This window comes from Lepidochelys kempii, chromosome 1 (genome assembly GCF_965140285.1).
Source record: "Lepidochelys kempii isolate rLepKem1 chromosome 1, rLepKem1.hap1, whole genome shotgun sequence".
In the NCBI taxonomy this organism is placed as follows: domain Eukaryota; kingdom Metazoa; phylum Chordata; order Testudines; family Cheloniidae; genus Lepidochelys; species Lepidochelys kempii.
In genome coordinates, this window is record NC_136380.1 from 251,813,505 (window position 1) to 251,831,076 (window position 17,572).

At 38.5% G+C, this 17,572-nt stretch overlaps 1 protein-coding gene and 1 long non-coding RNA gene across 2 annotated transcripts in view; one reads left to right on the forward strand and one right to left on the reverse strand.

Annotated features, from left to right (window-relative positions):
* The window catches only part of LOC140902904 (uncharacterized), an 86,881-nt gene extending 80,246 nt beyond the window's left edge, over nucleotides 1-6,635 (forward strand). The window contains exons 3-4 of the long non-coding RNA XR_012156136.1: nucleotides 3,285-3,355; nucleotides 6,533-6,635. This is a non-coding gene — a long non-coding RNA (uncharacterized LOC140902904). The remainder of the gene's footprint in view (nucleotides 1-3,284; nucleotides 3,356-6,532) is intronic.
* IGF1 (insulin like growth factor 1) overlaps nucleotides 1-17,572 on the reverse strand; it is a 77,269-nt gene that overhangs the window by 34,296 nt on the left and 25,401 nt on the right. The gene's annotated exons all lie outside the window — the stretch shown is intronic.

Below are 17,572 nucleotides of genomic sequence, written 5' to 3' on the forward strand. Positions count from 1 at the left end.
TTCTTCCTACATTTCAGCATCGATATCTTGTTAGGGACAGTAGGATTTAAGCGCTTTTGCATAATATATAGAATAGTATAATATAGACATAATAGAATTTGTTTCTCTGTGGCATCTTTCACACTCCAGATATGTCAAAATACTTTACAAAGATGTGTTAGCCCAGCGACTGTGTAAGACTGCACACAGCCATTATAACCCATGTTGTTATGTGATTTTTATTTATCCTATGATAACCTCCAAAGGTCCTGATCACAATCAAGCTACCATTGTGTTAGCCTCTTACAAACATATAGGTAGACAATGCTCCCTGTCTCAAAACATTTACAATCTCATTAAAGACAAGTGAGAATAATAAGCAATAGGAGGGACAGGAAGAGGGAGACTGAAGATAATGGTAATAATATTGTACAGTTATATAGGTTTGCAATGTGCACAATATGATAGAGGCTCAAGTTAACATTACAGAGCTCTTGATCAGCAAAGCAGCAGCTTCATGCTCTAGCCTACATGATGCAGAAATACAGAATGAACCGTAAATAAGCCACTAACATTTCATTCTGTATCTGTGGCTTCAGGTTGAGTAGCATTGTTTGAATCAGCCCTGACTAAGAGCTTTGTCGTTCCAGCTAGGGTACTTTTCTTTAGGAGTTAAAGGGTGATTGGTTACCAGAGCTGTGACAAGATAATGACTTAAATATGGCTTCTTACATAATTTCAGTTTGTAGATTTCTTATGCCCATAATTTTAAAAGTGAGTTATTTGCCAGGAAGTAGAATTTTGGTTTACTGCCACTTCCTAGCTATTGAGGTACCTATATGTCCCTGTCATCACTATGTTCCCAATGCCTCCCAAGTATTTGTGAAGATATCCATGCAGGAACTCTGATAGCTAGTGATGTATTTACCTCTTTTTCAGGTGGGAAACTAAAGCACAAAGAGATTAATAGTTGTATTAGTTCATCCCTTCTTATGTTAAGTAGCACCTTGCTCAAAGTTCAGAAGGTTCCTCACGGAGCAAGAGACTTCTCAACTTGAATAGTGGTGGCAGAATCCAGCCTGAAGTGATTTGCCTAAGGGAAGTCTGTGACAGTGCAAGGAAGCAAAGTTAGATCTCCCAAGGACCAGTATAATGCCTTAATCACATCACTATCTTCCCTTCAGCCCTCTTTTTAGTTATTAGATTTATGCTATTGGCTTGTAAAAGAGTAACCTTGAAAGAAAAACATTCCTGCAAAGTCATGATGCTCCTGTTAAACTTGTTTAATGAGCTAAAAGAAAAAGTGAAGCTTTCCAGTGGGGCACATGGTTATTAGAGAGTGAGAATAAAGTCACAGGTGAGAGAGGGACAGTGAGTTGTGTCTGGGAAAAAAAACAAACAAGTAGCTAAAATATACTGGTGGTCCTGATTCATCTCTCTCTCTCACTGCTTTTACATTACTGTAACTCCATTCACTTTGATGGATTTGCTCTCATTTAACACTGAAGTCAGTGAAAAGAGAATCCAATTCAGCGATGGCAATAGAAACAAAAAGAAAAGGAGTACTTTGTGGCACCTTAGAGACTAACCAATTTATTTGAGCATAAGCTTTCGTGAGCTACAGCTCACTTCATTGGATGCATACTGTGGAAAATACAGAAGATGTTTTTATACACACAAAAAATGGGTGTGATAAACACCCATTTTTTCATGGTTTGTGTGTATAAAAACATCTTCTGTATTTTCCACAGTATGCATCCGATGAAGTGAGCTGTAGCTCACGAAAGCTTATGCTCAAATAAATTGGTTAGTCTCTAAGGTGCCACAAGTACTCCTTTTCTTTTTGCGAATACAGACTAACACAGCTGTTACTCTGAAACCTGTCAATAGAAACAAAGAGCATGTTTTGAGAAATAAATGAAGCTTCTCCAGAGATGTTCTTTGGATGATCGAACACCCCCTGCTGCTGCTGAGGGGGTCCTAGAGGGATCAGCTCTGGTATAATGCTTGTAGGACCACAGAAGACTGTTTACAGGCAGTGAAATTTGGGCGCAAACAGGAAAAATTCCTGAACTTGCAGAGCTGACAGAGCCCTCCTAGTCCTGCTTTTTTTTTTTTTTTTTTAAAGGGCCACATGCTTTTCTAAATGGGAATTTTTGAGTTCTTACTAACTTGGTATAGTCTTTTTAGTGGAGTTTAAATGATACATATGTTAAATTTCCCCTTAAAATTGAGTTTCATAAGTAACCAGAGTAATTGCTTTCTTGTACTATTTCCACTCCAACTTTTCTAAAAACTTGAATGATAACGGAAAGCCCAGAATCATTTAAAGATGTTTCTCTGAGATTTCTCTTTTATTTGGCAGTCTTTCTGTCGTATTCTTTCACTAGGTTCATTCTCTGGATGAAACAGGATCATTGTAAATTTTAAGAGAGGTGTGGTTATGTTGAAATCTGTATCTGAAAGGAATCAAGTTTTCACTCCCGCTCCTCCTGGGATTAGTATAACTCTTAAATCCCACATGCTATATTAAAAGCTCACAGACTTCTTTTGAGTCCACAGTATTACCCAGATACAAGGATTTATGCAGAATAATCTAGCTCAGTTTATGATGTGGAGAGACACGATGAAACAATAGCTCAAAAATGTGTGAATTTTTTCATTTATTTTAATGCTATGTTAACTTGGAATCCTAGAATTGACCATTTAAATGTCCATGTTGATGGATGTGTTTTCCTCTTGATTATTCTTCTAGAAAGAGCCAGACAATGTTTTTGCCTAGTCACATCATGACAGCCCCTTCAGTGGACGGGATGGTTCAGAGGACTAATGTTGCATGTTTTGAATATGCAGTTAGGCAACAGTCAGACTATTTTCTACTAATTTTTAAACTGGGTTAAACGTGAGGTTTATAGTGACATGGGCTAAAAGTGGTTGACTCAAGCAGTGTGGTTTTTGGAATATTGCAGATTTTTGTGGGATTTATGTTCAGCTTCATTGACACTTGGGCCTGGTCTCTCATTCCCCAGGCGAACAGAAGTTAGGAGTGTTCTGGAGCAAAAATAGTAGCAAGGGCAGGAGGGAAAAATACTTGTCTGTAACATACTTGAGAGGTTTATGGGCCACAAGTGCCATATTAGTGTGGTAGTAAAGGAGGGCTGAACAATTTTTATGAAATAAATATATTTCTACAAAATGTCTTGTACTCCTGTGTAGATTATTGGAGAGCACAGTCTCTTTTAACTTTCTAGCCTTCAACATCTGTAATTCAGTTTTCATTTCTTTAAATGTTAATATTTCCAAAGCCTGGAGGAATTTGGAGGAAGCTTTGTATCACCTGCATGGATTCTAAATTGCATCTGAAGCAACTGCAAAGGTATAGACCACTGTATGGATGTCTTCAAGCATTTTTTGTTGTGTGCCCTGAGGTTCTTAATCAGTTCAGTCAGAGTTTTCTTAATCTATCTAAATGTATCTAAAATGAGTAATCTGTTATTCAAGAAACTAGATTAATAGTTCCAGTTTCACATAAGGAAGTGATGTGAAACATGCTCCCTGGGAACCAAAGTTTGATTTAATGAGATGATAGACATTTTTGACTGACTTGAATATCCTTGAATTGTATGCAGTGTAGTTGTAACCATGTCAGTCCCAGAATATTAGAGATAAAGTGGGTGAGGTCATATCTTTTATTGGACCAACTTCTCTTGGTGAGAGAAACAAGCTTTTGAGCCACATAGAGCTCTTCTTCAGGTCTGGGAAAGATACTTCAAGCATCACAGTTAAATGCAAGATGGAACAGATTGTTTAGCATAAGTAGTTAGCACATATTCCACTCTACCTTGAATGTTTCCTTAGAATGGAATATGTGCTTACTACTTATGGTAAAAACAATCTGTTCCACCTTGCATTTGCTGTGCCGCTTGCAGCACCTTTCCCTGACCTGAAGAAGGGCTCTGTGTGGCACAAAAGCTTGTCTCTATCACCAGCAGAAGTTGGTCCTATAAAATATATTACCTCATCCAACTTGTCTCTCTAATATCCTTGAGTTTTACAGTTATAGCTGGTATTGAAATACAAGAGCTGAGACAAGTAGGATAGAAAACAGAAAAATCCCCACCACAAAACTGTAGACTTTGGATCAATCCCTGTGATTTTGGGGAGATAAACCTTTGCAGATCTAGCAAAATCACCATGCATTGCTATGGCCTCTGCTGATATCATAGGAAAGGATATGATTAATTATTTTATATATATAAATGCGTTTTGTTAAACCAGAAGCAGTTTGTATGTGAAATTCTATTAACTGTGGGTACAAATGAGGGACCATGTTTTGAAAATCTGACCCATGATGGAACTGATCCAATAACTTCAAAGTGTTTGTGTTTCATTGTACACTTGTATGCATTGAATTAAAAATATCCACCCCCTACCCACACCACTAAGGAAAAATGACTGGCAAGTTATTTGATAAAATCTCATTAACTCTTTTAATAGTTTTTGACACTTTGAAAGAGAATGTTTCATTACCATGAAAATGGGGAGGAAACTCTTGAATGCAGTATTACATTCCTAAACATTTCTATAGTGTGACATGCACTGTGTTTACTTTTTCCCATGGTATCAGTATTAATGATTAGTAACAGCTCAATTAAAATGGTAAGTAATCCATTTTAAATAGGTTTAATTTAAATAATATGGGATGATGAAATATGAAGGTGCAAAAGACATGAGGTTATTTTGTTTACCTCTTGCCATTGAAGGACAGTCCATACAGTATATTCTAGAGTAGCTTCTCCAGTCTAACTTGAAATGACTCAGGTAATGTGCAACAATGTTCCCTTATGGAGAATATTCCATGGCCTAATACCATAGATGTCAGTGTTAGGAAGAGCTTCCTTACACCTTATTTGGATTATCATTTCCTTGACTTACTTAAAATTTCACTACTCTTACTAATACGCTCTTGGGAAAGTCTAAGTAGTTCTGCCACATTCTTGTTGTATTTACACTGTTCAAATGTTTATGTAGATGTCTATTGCACCCCTCCTTTAGTCCTCCTGTACCAAAGCTATACATAGTTAGTTCTTTCCATACAGAGTGATTTTTGGATAAAATACGACTGCTCCTCTCACAGCACCTTTGGTCAAAATTTGTACCAAATGAGCCTTTTTTGTGATTTGGGAAAGTTGGATTAGCTTTTTGCCTCTCGTTATTTTTTCATTTCAATGGGAAGTCCCAGAACAACCCAATGAGGTTGTTCAGGTTGGCTGGAAGAAGGAAGTACTGGAAGTCTAATAAGAGAGTCAATTCATGTAAAATTTCCAAATTAATGTCTTCATCATGTGAGATGTTTTGTGCCTTCAACTCCCATTAAGGAGAGGACGCTCAATATTGGCTGCTCAGCACCATGCAGACCAGACCTTAATTTTGCAGATCCCCAAAATTTGTAGAGCTCAGAAAAGATTCAGGTCAGCATCTGGGGTGAAATTCTGCCTATGCTGAAATCAATGGCAAAGCTCCCATTGACTTCAGTGGGGCCAGGATTTCACTACTGAGCTTTTGGAGGCTTACTCAAATCAAATCTTTTGTAATTTGCCTTTGCTACTTCTGATCTTTCCTCATATGTCAGCCTCTCATGCCTCTTGGTCGTTGCTGCTGCTCTTCTTTGGTTTCTCTGATGTTAGTCATTAACTTTCTGCTAATGAATTGCCCAGATCTTGGATAGTAGCATTCAAGATGCCTTTTTCTTTATCCCTCTAGCAGTTAGACGGCAGTTATTAAAAAATAAAATGCAATCTGTTTAAAAGCCTCACAATTATATTTTTCATCTTCTATTTGTTATAATAAAAATGTTCTGCAATAAGCCATGATCATTCAAAATTCTTAGAGATTAAAAGATGATGACAAATAAACTATTGAATGAAGCCTCATTTATACAACACAAGAGTTATGTAATCTGGAGGCTATTCACATTTTAAAATATATATAATTTGTTGTTTGCGAGTAATGAACAGTCACCATAAGAATGGTTTATGGTAATATTTTTGTTATCAAAACTGAAGCTATTAGGACCATATTAATATAACAATCCCAAAACAAAGTGTGAACCAAATGTTTTGATCCATTATACAATTACATATTACAGTTTTGTGTGTGTGTGTATAGTTACATCAATAGATGTGTAGATCCTGGTATGTGTGCAGTTATACTGGTATAAAGGTACCACTGGTATACTGGTATAGCTTAACCCCTTTCACTTATGGACGAGGCTTTTAGGTACTTAAGGAAATTTTGAAAATGGGACTAATTTCCTTGGGCACTTTTGAAAATTTTATCCTACATCTTCAAGTATTTGTTCTCTATTTATTTTTTACACATTTTTGCATCTTGACACAACAGCCATAGGAACAACTGTAGAAATATAGATGAGTTGCTTCAGTGTTGAAAGAATTTGGTCTCCCCATCCCATTTCTTCCCATTCAGCTCAATGACTCATCTGGTTCTTTTATCTGTCATGATTCCATCTGTGAAAGAGTTTCCCTTTCTCCAGGTGGTTGGTTAAATGAGATACCATCGGAGCCAGGACATAAAATTTTGAGGGAGCGTCATGGAATGGCACTACGTAAGCTGTAAGCAGCTGAGCTGGAGACAAGAAGGAAGAGAAAATGGGAGAGGTAAAGGGTTATTTATTTTCCCTGTCCTAATAGTACCGGTTTAGATGTCTTGCCTTAGCCAGCACCCTGTGACTCCATTTCCTAAAGTTGCTTCTGCATAAACCTGGTGTGGCTGACCTCAAATTCAGTGGCAAACTGTCAGAGCTGAGCTTTGGAGCCTGTGACTGGTTCCCCTCCTCCTTCACAGTTTGGGATACCTAGAAATGTCAGGGGCTTATTTTATCTTTGATTTAAGAATAAATACGTTTCAGGTTCTTTTCTTGGTAAAGATAACCTTGAAAAGGTAAAACATTGTAAATTGGTTAGTAGGATTGAGTTTGTTCCAAATTTTTCCTAAAAAAAACCCCATAGGTTATTTAAGGTCCTTCTTATAGCCACCCATGGATGGACTTTGGGGTCTTTTGAAAATCATGACCACTTGTCGATCCTCGTTAGGAGGATCCAGATCACTTTGTGGACTGAAGGAGTTAATTATATTTTGGTGGAAGAGAAATTATTGTGCTAGTTCACCTCAGAATGCTTAGACCAGCTCTACAAACTGTAATAGGTGCTTTATGTGTACCCAGACATCACAGATACAGTAGATTACAAAGGCAGGATAAGTCTTAACTGTAGCAGAAAGGCTCCCCCTTTTGATAAATTCCTCTGGTCTTGTTTATGTTGGAATTGAAAGTGATTTGACGAATCAATAATACTAAATAAAAATTGGTGATAAGTATGTGATTTTCAGGAGGTAAAATTCCTGTTGATCACTTTCCCCTTGCTTTGTGAACATCCAGTCTTGTATTATGAATAATTTCCTGTTTTCATGGCTATCAGCTATGTATTCACGTAACTATAGGTAATTGTTTAAATGTTACAGATATATTGATAGCGGATTAAATGATTATAATAAAAAACAGATGCTGAAGAACAGAACTGATTTAAGTGGTTTTCTGCTATATACAGAATTATTTTACTGTCAATCCAGCTAATCTTCCTTCCTTTCCAGATTAAATGGAAAATTATGGTAAAAAATCTGGCGATATAAATTTAGGGCAAGATTCTGATACTCTACTTTAGTAGTGCTTTACTCCAGAAATAGCGGGTCCCAATGATTTCAAAGGGACTGCTTGTGGAGTAGAGGTACTATTCCATGTAAATAAGTATATCAGAATCTGTCCCTAAAACCTGATGATAATTTTTTTTATATTGCTACTGATCTCTACAGACTTAGTTTTTAGCTTTATGCCACTCCTTGTCAGCTTTGTGCTGTGGAATGTCACAGGGCTGACAGCTGGTGGTGTGGAGATGAACAGCCCAGTCCTGTTTAGCGTCAAAAATATGCTTGGAAAGTATTGCCATAAAGTAGAAAGACAAGACACTGTAACTGCTGAAAACAAGATGTGCTGCTTATAAAATCCGTGACCTATTGTTTCCGACTGTATCAGAGAACTCCGTGTTGGTTCTAATTAAACATATATGTGTAGGTGTGTTTCACCACCATTCCTCAATAATGCAGCCATTCCTCAATAATGCAGCAATGAGGAGATAATCCTTGCTTCCTCTCCAAGGTGACGTCACTGCATTAGATCTCTTGTGCTGAGAAGCAGGACTTAGAAAAGGTTTATGTTCTTAGCACTAGCATTTAAAAATATAATACTCATTTCAATAGAATAATTTTAGCTCTGCTAACTCTTAATATTTATCTTGCAAGATCATTAGAAAATTCTGTAATCATTTATCTCCAGTTTGGGGGGACGGGGGAAGAGAGAGAGAGAGAGAGAGAATGGGGTGATCTAAAGATAAATAAACTTTGTGTTGTAGTGTTCCTCAACCACATCTGGCAAGTATCTAGAATATCTTCCAAACTGATATGCTGAAAAATGGCTAAGTAAATTCAATATTTAGGAGTTCAAACATATTGTTAACATTTTAGTGGTGAAGCTGGCAATAATTATTGAGTATATTTGTTCTCTAAGACAGTGGTTTTCAACCTTTTTTCATTTGTGGACCCCTGAAAAATTTCACATGGAGGTGGACCTCTTGGAAATCTTAGACATAGTCTGCAGATCACAGGTTGAAAACCACTGCTCTAATAGAGCTGAAGTTTCTAATGTATGATTTCACATTGCAAACTTTCATGTCAGACACTGCACTGGCTGAAGATGTCGTGTCAGTGATAGGGCACCTGCTTTTTCATACACACATACTTGTGCCATCTTCCATATCTTCTTGAGATTCATTTTGACTAATTTCCTTCAGAAATTGCTAACGCCTCTCCATGTTTGCCATAGGCCATGCATTAATTACTACCTCTGTCCTGTTGCACAGACACCTAAAGCCTCTTCTATTAGATATGGAAGAAGAAAGTTAAAAGGGTTAGGTGCTCAGGACTGGCCCTGTGGCACTGGCACAGCTCACGGTGGGGACCACTGGGCACCAGGAACAAGTTATACACTCTTATTGTGCAAATGGTACATGTAATAATTTGATAGCAAAATATCTCTGCTAAAATGAACAAAAAATCTTTGTACAATGATCATCAATCTAGTGGAAGAACTGAGGTTATAATAATCATGAAATATAAATTGAGATTTCTGCCATAGACTATTACCAACCGAGTAAACTATAATTAAGGTTGCATGACAATTTCCATTATGAGACCCTGTTTTCGGTTACTTATAGCCTAGAAAACTAAAACCTTTTGGGTTGAAATTTTTATGCAAGATGGCTGTCCCAGGCTTAATTTTTTGGGGACGTTTCAGCTAAAACAGTTCTGCCATTTCTAAGAATGCGATTAGGGCCAAATACATTGTTTTGCCCATATTAAAAAAAAATTGTTCAACTGTTTTGTTGAGAAGCTGTACCACTTTCATGCTGCAGAGCAGAGACTTGAAATTTGGCAAGTAGGGTTGCCTGGGTGTCAGGAATGTGCAATTTGCCATGTGTGTGAAAATTTTCCCACATTTGGCCAAGTTATAAGCCTCTGAAATATCTCAGTTTGCACATGCTGAATAGAGAGTTGTTACAGTTTGGCAGCTATAATCTCTGAAAACTCCATCTGTATTGAGCTTTGGTTCAGGCCCAACATATCTCCTACATGCTGTCCAGACTGTGCATGCGCTGTCCCCAGAGAGTGACGGACGGTCAGAGGGGAAGGAGCAACGGGAGAGCAATGGCAGCAGGAGCCGGGGGGGGGAGGGGGGGGCTAGGGAGGGGGGAAGGGACAGGAACAGAAGGATGCATATGCACAAGGGCACCTGTTGTACAGGCAACATTAGGCATTTCCTAACTCCTGAGTGCGTGAATTTTCAACCTTGACCACATAGACGTTTGTTTTGTTTCTATGTAATATCACTTGTAGAGTGCAGTGGCACTGAAAGGGTCACAAAGGCCCAATCTGTGCCTAAGCTATGACTGGCACAAAAATCTGAATGAATGAACCTATTGGACTAAGAGAGCAAGAGTCTGCAGAGACAATGGAGCTGTCTTTGAAAACCATGTTAAAAAGCAGTTCAGTCTCAAAAGATTCAGAATTTCAATTCAGGTAAGATAAGTTCCATCCCCTAAATAGATACGTAGCCAAACCCTTTGAAGGCAACTCTCTCCTCTCTGGCACCCTCCCAAGTCTCATCCTTGCTGCCTTCCAGACCAAACAAATTCTTCAATCATCCCTGACTATCCTCTTCACTTCCCACTAGCACTCCCGCCTTTCTTTCCAGTCCAATGCTAATTCACAATTACTATCTTTTTGAAAATAGGATAGAAAATTAGCTTCTTTAATTAAGAAGGAACATCCTAAAAGTTCACAATAGAGGGGTTTTTTTGGCCTTAGGAAATGCAGCAGCTAAAATGGAGCAGGAATAACTAGATTGAGACTTTTGAAACCTCAACTGGTTTCCCGCAGTTGCTCAGAAATCCTTACAAACGCTGCTTTCAGCCTGGTCCTGAACCCACTTCAGATACGCATGAATGTAAGTGTGAAACATGCTGAGTGGCAACTGAAGCTCCAGGGAAATCTCTCAATTGAGTCTGTTACTCTTTCGGGATTGATTTACAGAAACATTTATAGGGAAAGGAGTGGCGATGCTGCCCTGTCACTAGGAGCCTTTTGGCTCATCCCTGATGTGGCATTGGCTGAGTACTCTGGAGAATGAAGAGAAGCTGCTTGCCAGGCTGCACCACTGAAGTGGAGCGAAGCAGCAGTAGTTGCTATGACACACCTAGGGAGAAAGGGGGAAAACATGAGCTGGAGGCTCAGAGAAAGTTAAAGGATGAGGAGTCAGAACATACCTAAAAGTAAACTGAAGACTGGAACTTGGTACTTAAAACCTAACTGCACCAGTTTGCTCAGCACAGCAATCTAAAAGCTTATGTGGTAAGAGAAACAAACCACTGTGTAGAAAGATATGAATTATGGTTGAAGATTAATGCTATAGATGGTGACCCACAATATTATTAGTTGTATTTATTATTTATTAATATCCTCCAAGAGTCTCAGAGCCCGGTATCAGAATTGGAAAAACAGTTTTTATCCTTCCCTTAACATTTCGAATGTATCCAGCACAATAATGTCGAGGTGCCTTTTACATAAATAAGGTACCTAACTATTGTTCTGTCCAAAATAGATCTAAAACATTCTTTCTCACCTTTATTTTATCTAATTATGGCTGTTTTTCATGAGACCATTGCAGGAGATCATTATTATTGTGGGAAAGCCTGCTCAAGCAGATCATGCTCTATACCAAGACTTAGGCTCATGCTAGTCCTCTGGTGTTAGAGAGCTTCACAGCCTAAGGCCTTGCATCTAGAATACCTTGCCCTTGAGAGTTTCATTCTAGGGATTGCTAATTGCAGTATTGTGTTTGACCATAGCTGATACATGAAGCATGAAGAGAGAAGTGGGCTCTGAGATAACACGGGCCTATCCCACTGAGGGCTTTTGATATTCAGGATCAACACCTTGAACTCATGCCAAAATTAGATGGGAGCCTTTGTAAAGTGCAGAGCACTGATTTTTTTATTTTTTTATTTTTTTTTGCTCTTTAGCCTGTCACGTATTGAAGGCATGGTGCACCAGCGGCAGGAGTTTCAGCCTCCTTATGGTTGCTCCTCTTCCTCCCCTTACAGGATAAGGAGAGAAGTCCTCCTTAGCTTTGCTTGGATGCAGTGGTGGTCAGATCAGATTATAGGCACTATTACAACACCCCTGATCTCTCCCTTTAGGACAAAAATCCAGTTCAGTCCTTGTTGGGCATTATGAGTAGGTTTGGAAGTCATTTCCATGAATTCTTTAGTACTTGTGGGCTGATTTGCACTCCATTAGAGTTCCCATATTGGATTTGATCTGGGATTGACTCACATGGTGAGCACATTTGAAAGAGTCTGTTTCCAGAAGGGGTTTTCTTGCATTTTATGTCAGATGCAAATAATATAGTACTCTACCTCCCTTGTCCTCTCTTTTTATGTGGCAAGCTGAGCAGCCTGGTGCACAGAGCTACACCAATTCATACAAGGCCAGTGTAGTCCTGACAATAGCCTCCTGTTGTCATCGACAGGTAAATGGCAAGCTGAGTAGCATGGTGGAGCAAGCTGTGCCAGCTTATAGAAGACCAGTATAGTCCTGGCACTAGTCTCCTCCTGTTTAAACTAAGGGCTTGTTCGCTCTGACATCTCCACTGATCACAACTGTTGAGGTACCATGAAAGGAGAAAGGTGGCTTCTTAGATAGCTGGGCTTTATAGGTCAAAACTAACCTGAAAACAAATTGGAAGCAGAGCAGGTTGTAGAGCATATTTAGCAAGCTGCCCTATAAGACATTTATAAACAAATGAGCCACTGGATTCAGCACTAGCTGACATTTCCCAGTGATCTTCAGATATAGCCCTGTGTAGACAGCAATATTATGGAGGTAATTCCAAGGTGGCAAAGGAAGAGTTAACTGTAGCAAACTCAAAAAGTAAACTTATGTTTTAGCTATCTATGAAATGGATCATTAAATTATCAACACATTTTTCATCCAAGCATGTGGGAAGGCTGAAATCTAATTCTGCTGAAGCCAAAGGTGAGATGTTTGAACACATGGGAGTTTTGTTGATTTCAATGGGGATGGAATTGGGCTCATATTCTGCTTTTAAACCAATGTTAAAATAAGTCCTTTTGTTTGGAGAACAAATCTTAATACAAATCATGGACCCAATCCCATGCTCTTTATATTGGCAATGTTCTTGCTAGTGTGCTCTACGTTTAATTTCCATGAAATTTTGTATAATGGTACAGAGATTTACTAAAAGCTTTGAAGAATTCTGTGCAATCACGTGATATACAGTAACAGTTTTTTTTGAAAGCTGTAGCTAATTTTTATTTATTTATCAATTGGAATGTGTTTATTGCATTTGCTTGGGCTTATTCTGGTAGCTGATTATAACCTATAATTTCCTGGCATGTTCGTATTGCATTTTGCTTAAAATTTGGATTAGTTTTATTCCAACAATGCAATTATAGATCAATGAATTTCTAAAGCAAAAGAAAAAAAAAGAATTTATAAAAGGTGGAAAACATTCTTGAAAACATACAAAAAAGACAAGGTAGAAAAAGAACAATTGAACCTTATTGTGTCTAGTAAAACAGTTTCATTACACTCTAATATGAATAATATTTATATTGTTCTTTTAATCAGTGGATCTCAAAAACACTGAATAGGTTAACTAGGTTCCTCCTTCCCAATTTGCAGCTCCCACTTGTGGATTCATGGACTGTATGGATAGGGGCCAAGTTAGCCTTAATGGTGTCTTACTGAACTTGACCATTTCAATAGCTAACTGCTATTGAAGCTGCTAATAAAAAATTTCAAAAAGGAATATTTAATCTCTTGGTCACCACTTTGAGACCATGCCAGTTTGGTAAAGTCATTACCATCTATTGGCCGCTTACTGACCTATGTGAAACAAAACTGGCATTTCAGTCTAGTTCTTAGTTGCTATACATCCCCATTACAAAATCTGTTATCATAGTTAGTCACTTTGGGCAGCCCAAGTGATGGCTTAATTATGCACCGAAAATGATGAACTACTTCTCTCATTCCTAGAGATGGTCACTCTAAGTCAGTGTTCAGGCATGCTGCCAGAACAATGGTCATGATGCTTGTATTTTATTGGTGGTGAAACCTGCCCCTGCTACCTCAATTCTGTGAATAAATAAAGGATTCCAATTTCTACTGCTAGCGTTCTGGCTTCACAACCTCTACATTCTCTTTTTCTTACTTAAAAAACACCAAAGAGCTCTCATATTTCAAAAAAATATCTTGAAAGATGCTTTTATTCACCATATGTGACTGTTGAGATTTTAAGTTGCTGAATGAATGCATAGTGCATTTACAGAAGTCACATTGCTATGGTTATGAGTTACGCAACGACACAGTGTCAGTCTTCTGACTGGAATCATGCTATTTAGCAATACCATTTGGACGAGCGAGTTCACATACTGAAGCCTGTCCAACAGTTCTAAGAATTTTGTATTGAAAGTATTCAGTATATTTCTTTATGTATTGCGGCATGTGTTATTGTTCTCCACAAATCTCAGTGAACTTGGGGTCATTGGATTGCTTTCTTACTGGCTGCACTGAGACTGAGCAGTCGTCAGTGCACTTACTGTAATTTTAAATGCATCTAAAATGGACCACAAAGCAGTGCTTTAAAATAGTATTACGGCTGTACTTTTAAAATAGAATGAAGGAGGAGTCAGAGACTGAAGAAAAGGTAGGTGATTCAAAGTGTAGTTTGTTACTCTGCCCTGGGGTCATGCTGCTGTGAGATTGTGATGCTCGACTTCAAAATTCCTAACTTTTGTCAGCTTCAGGCACAGTCTATTTATTCTAGTTTCTTTGTGATTGTAGGCCTTTCAGTAAGGAAATAGTCTTCCACTGGTATACAAATAGATCTGAGTTTGCCTCAGGGATGTGTGCAATCAAACTCCTCTGGGGCCGGGGTGGGGAGGGCGAGCTCCTCCATCCCGGGCCAGGGCAGGAGATTACAGCTCCTCTGGTCCTGGGGCCGTGGGGGGAGATCCAGCTCCTCTGGCTGCCAGTGGATAGCGAGCTCCATGGGCCATGGGGGGAGTGGTGTAGAGTCAGCTCTACTGGCCCCAGGGCTGCGGTGGGGAGATCCAGCTCTTCTGGCCTTGTGGGGGGGAAGGGAGAGCGAGCTTCTCCAGCTGCGGGAGGCACAGGAAGTGCCCCTCCAAAAGTGGCCACATTTTTATTCCTGCACATGCCCCTGCTTTGCCTGGATAGCTCGCCATATATTGCGTTTAAAAGCAACTAGCAAAATGAAATCTTTACTCAATGTATACTCCTCTTGCTTTGAAAACATAGAAACAAACAGCTATCAGTTTCTCTGTTCTTCTGAAAAATTCAGGTCAAAGCCAGTTAAGATGGACTCATTGGGAAAAGCCTGATTTGTCAGTTCAAATTGTTCAAAGTAGACATCAGTTTTTGAGAGTTGCACACAATGGTGAGAGAAGAAAAGCCACAAAGGGAGAAAGCAATGTATAATGGCACTTTGACACATAGAGAGGACTGGGATGGTTCAAGGTATTAGTGGGGTTTTTGTGGTTCATCAGTTCAATTCCAACCAGACTCAATAAGTGAAATGCGTTACAATCTGTAAATGGTTGGGAAAAGAGTTAGTCGTCTCTGTTATAGTTCCTAAGGGGCAATAATTCACATCACAAAACCATTGGCACTAGCTGGCACTCTTGTTAGTAGTTTCAGTAGACTGGCAATGGCCGAGTGAGCAGAAAGCCTGAATTATACTTTCACCCCTAGTAGCCTGGAGATAGTCAATCCAGCTCAGGGCTGAAACACATTACACCTTACTGTGAGGGATGCTTACACAACTGCTGCAAGTTCTGCACTTGTGGACTAATAAAGAGTTTCTGTCTCAATGTTTCTCAATGTTATCTTTCACTAGCTCCTACATTAACTTTTAAAAAAAAGACAGAGAAAAGAAGGTTGTCATAGTTCTTTTCTTTTCTTTTCTTTTCTTTTCTTTTCTTTTCTTTTCTTTTCTTTTCTTTTCTTTTCTTTTCTTTTCTTTCAGCTAGCTAAAACCAGGAAATAGAGGAAATCATAGGAAAGAGTCAGATTTCATGAGATTTCCAGACCAAATTGGTTTACATTGGATAAGAAAGCTAAACGAATTTCTGAACCTTTTGAGGTTCACTGACAACTTTTATGCTGGAGGCTTTACTGATCTAAACTGTGCTCAGAGAAATATATAGAGAAGAGATGTTGAGGTGTGGGGAGTTTAAGAAGTTATTGATATTCTCTTAAGAGGGTTTGCTATTACAGGGTTTTCTGTAAGTAAAATTGGAATATTGTACATTGTATTGAAAGATACACTGAGTTTTCTATAGAATATAAAAGTTAGGGAACAAGCAAAGGTTTTGTTTCTTTGGTGGCTTGAAAAAGATGTTGAATGCAGTGAACAATGAACTGAAAACAATATCAATTTCTTCTTAGAAACAAACCTAGAAATTGTTCTAAACATAGTGCTGAGGTCGGCAAAATACAAACCATCTTTAGAGGAAATCAGTGAATATAGTTAATTGCTGGATACAACTTTTAAGGAGCTAGGAAGGAAAAATCAAAAGGAGAGGAGGAAACATGAGAGAACATTTTTAGTGACTACACACATACACTGAAGCCACCCTCCCCTCAAGCTGAAAGAGGGTTAAGGCATTATTGTTAATCAGAATCACTGTAGTATCTCAGAAAAGGAGGACGTGTGGCACCTTAGAGACTAACAAATTTATTAGAGCATAAGCTTTCGTGAGCTACAGCTCACTTCATCGAATGCATCACCTCAGCCCAGAAGGTGTTGGAGGCTGGACGGATCAGTGGAAGACCAGGAGGGAGACCGAGGCAAAGCCATGGCCATACTGCACCATGCAGTACAGGGGCATGTGGGAGAGCATGGCCACACAACCATTCATTAAAGTCTGTGAGTAAAACTTTCAAAAATGCCCAAGTGACTTAGCAGTCTATCTTCTATTTTCAAAATTGACTTAGGGCCAGACTTTTAAAGATGCTTATGCTCCCAAAGATGCAGATAAGTACCTAGTGGGATTTTCAAAAGTGCATGAGCACCTAACTCCCACTGATTTCAAGAGAAGTTAGGCACTTAGGTCCTGTAAAAATAGGTGTCATTGTGTAATTAAAGACTATCATAATATAGAATCTGATTTGCCCAAAGCTGAACAAAGGAGCACATTTAAGGTTAATAGATTTCCAGCCCAGAAGGGAACATTATGATAATCTGGTCTGACTTTCTGCATAGCATAGCCCATAGAACCCTCCCAGAAGTTCCTTCATTTAGCCCATAACTTCTGTATGAGCGATAAAATAGTTTTTTAAAAAGACAGCCAGCCTTTGATTTAAAGATTTCAAGTGATGGAGAATCCATCACATTCCTAAATAAATTATTACAATGGACAATTACTCTCACTGTTAAGTTTGCCCCATATTTGAAGCCTACATTTGATTCGATTCCAGTCATTGGCTCTTGTTATGCTTTTGTCTGTTTGATTAAAAAGCCCTCTACTATTAGAAATTTTCTCCCCACGTAGGTATTTATAGACCATGATCTAGTCATCTCCTAACTAGACCTGGTTGGGAATTTTCAGACTAAACTGTTTTTTTTTTGGTCTGAAAATGTTGATTCATCAAAACTGAAATTGAACGCTGCAAGGGATTGGTTTTGACAAATCTCCTGGTTTAAAAAAGGTTGGGAAAAAAAGGTTTTGAAACTTTCAAAATGTTCTAACATACTGTATTCAAAATGAAAAGTTTTGTTTTTGCTTCAAAATAACTTTTTGGTTTTATATGTTAGTGGATTTATACTAAAAAAAAGGTTAAAAATGTTAAAAGGTGGAAA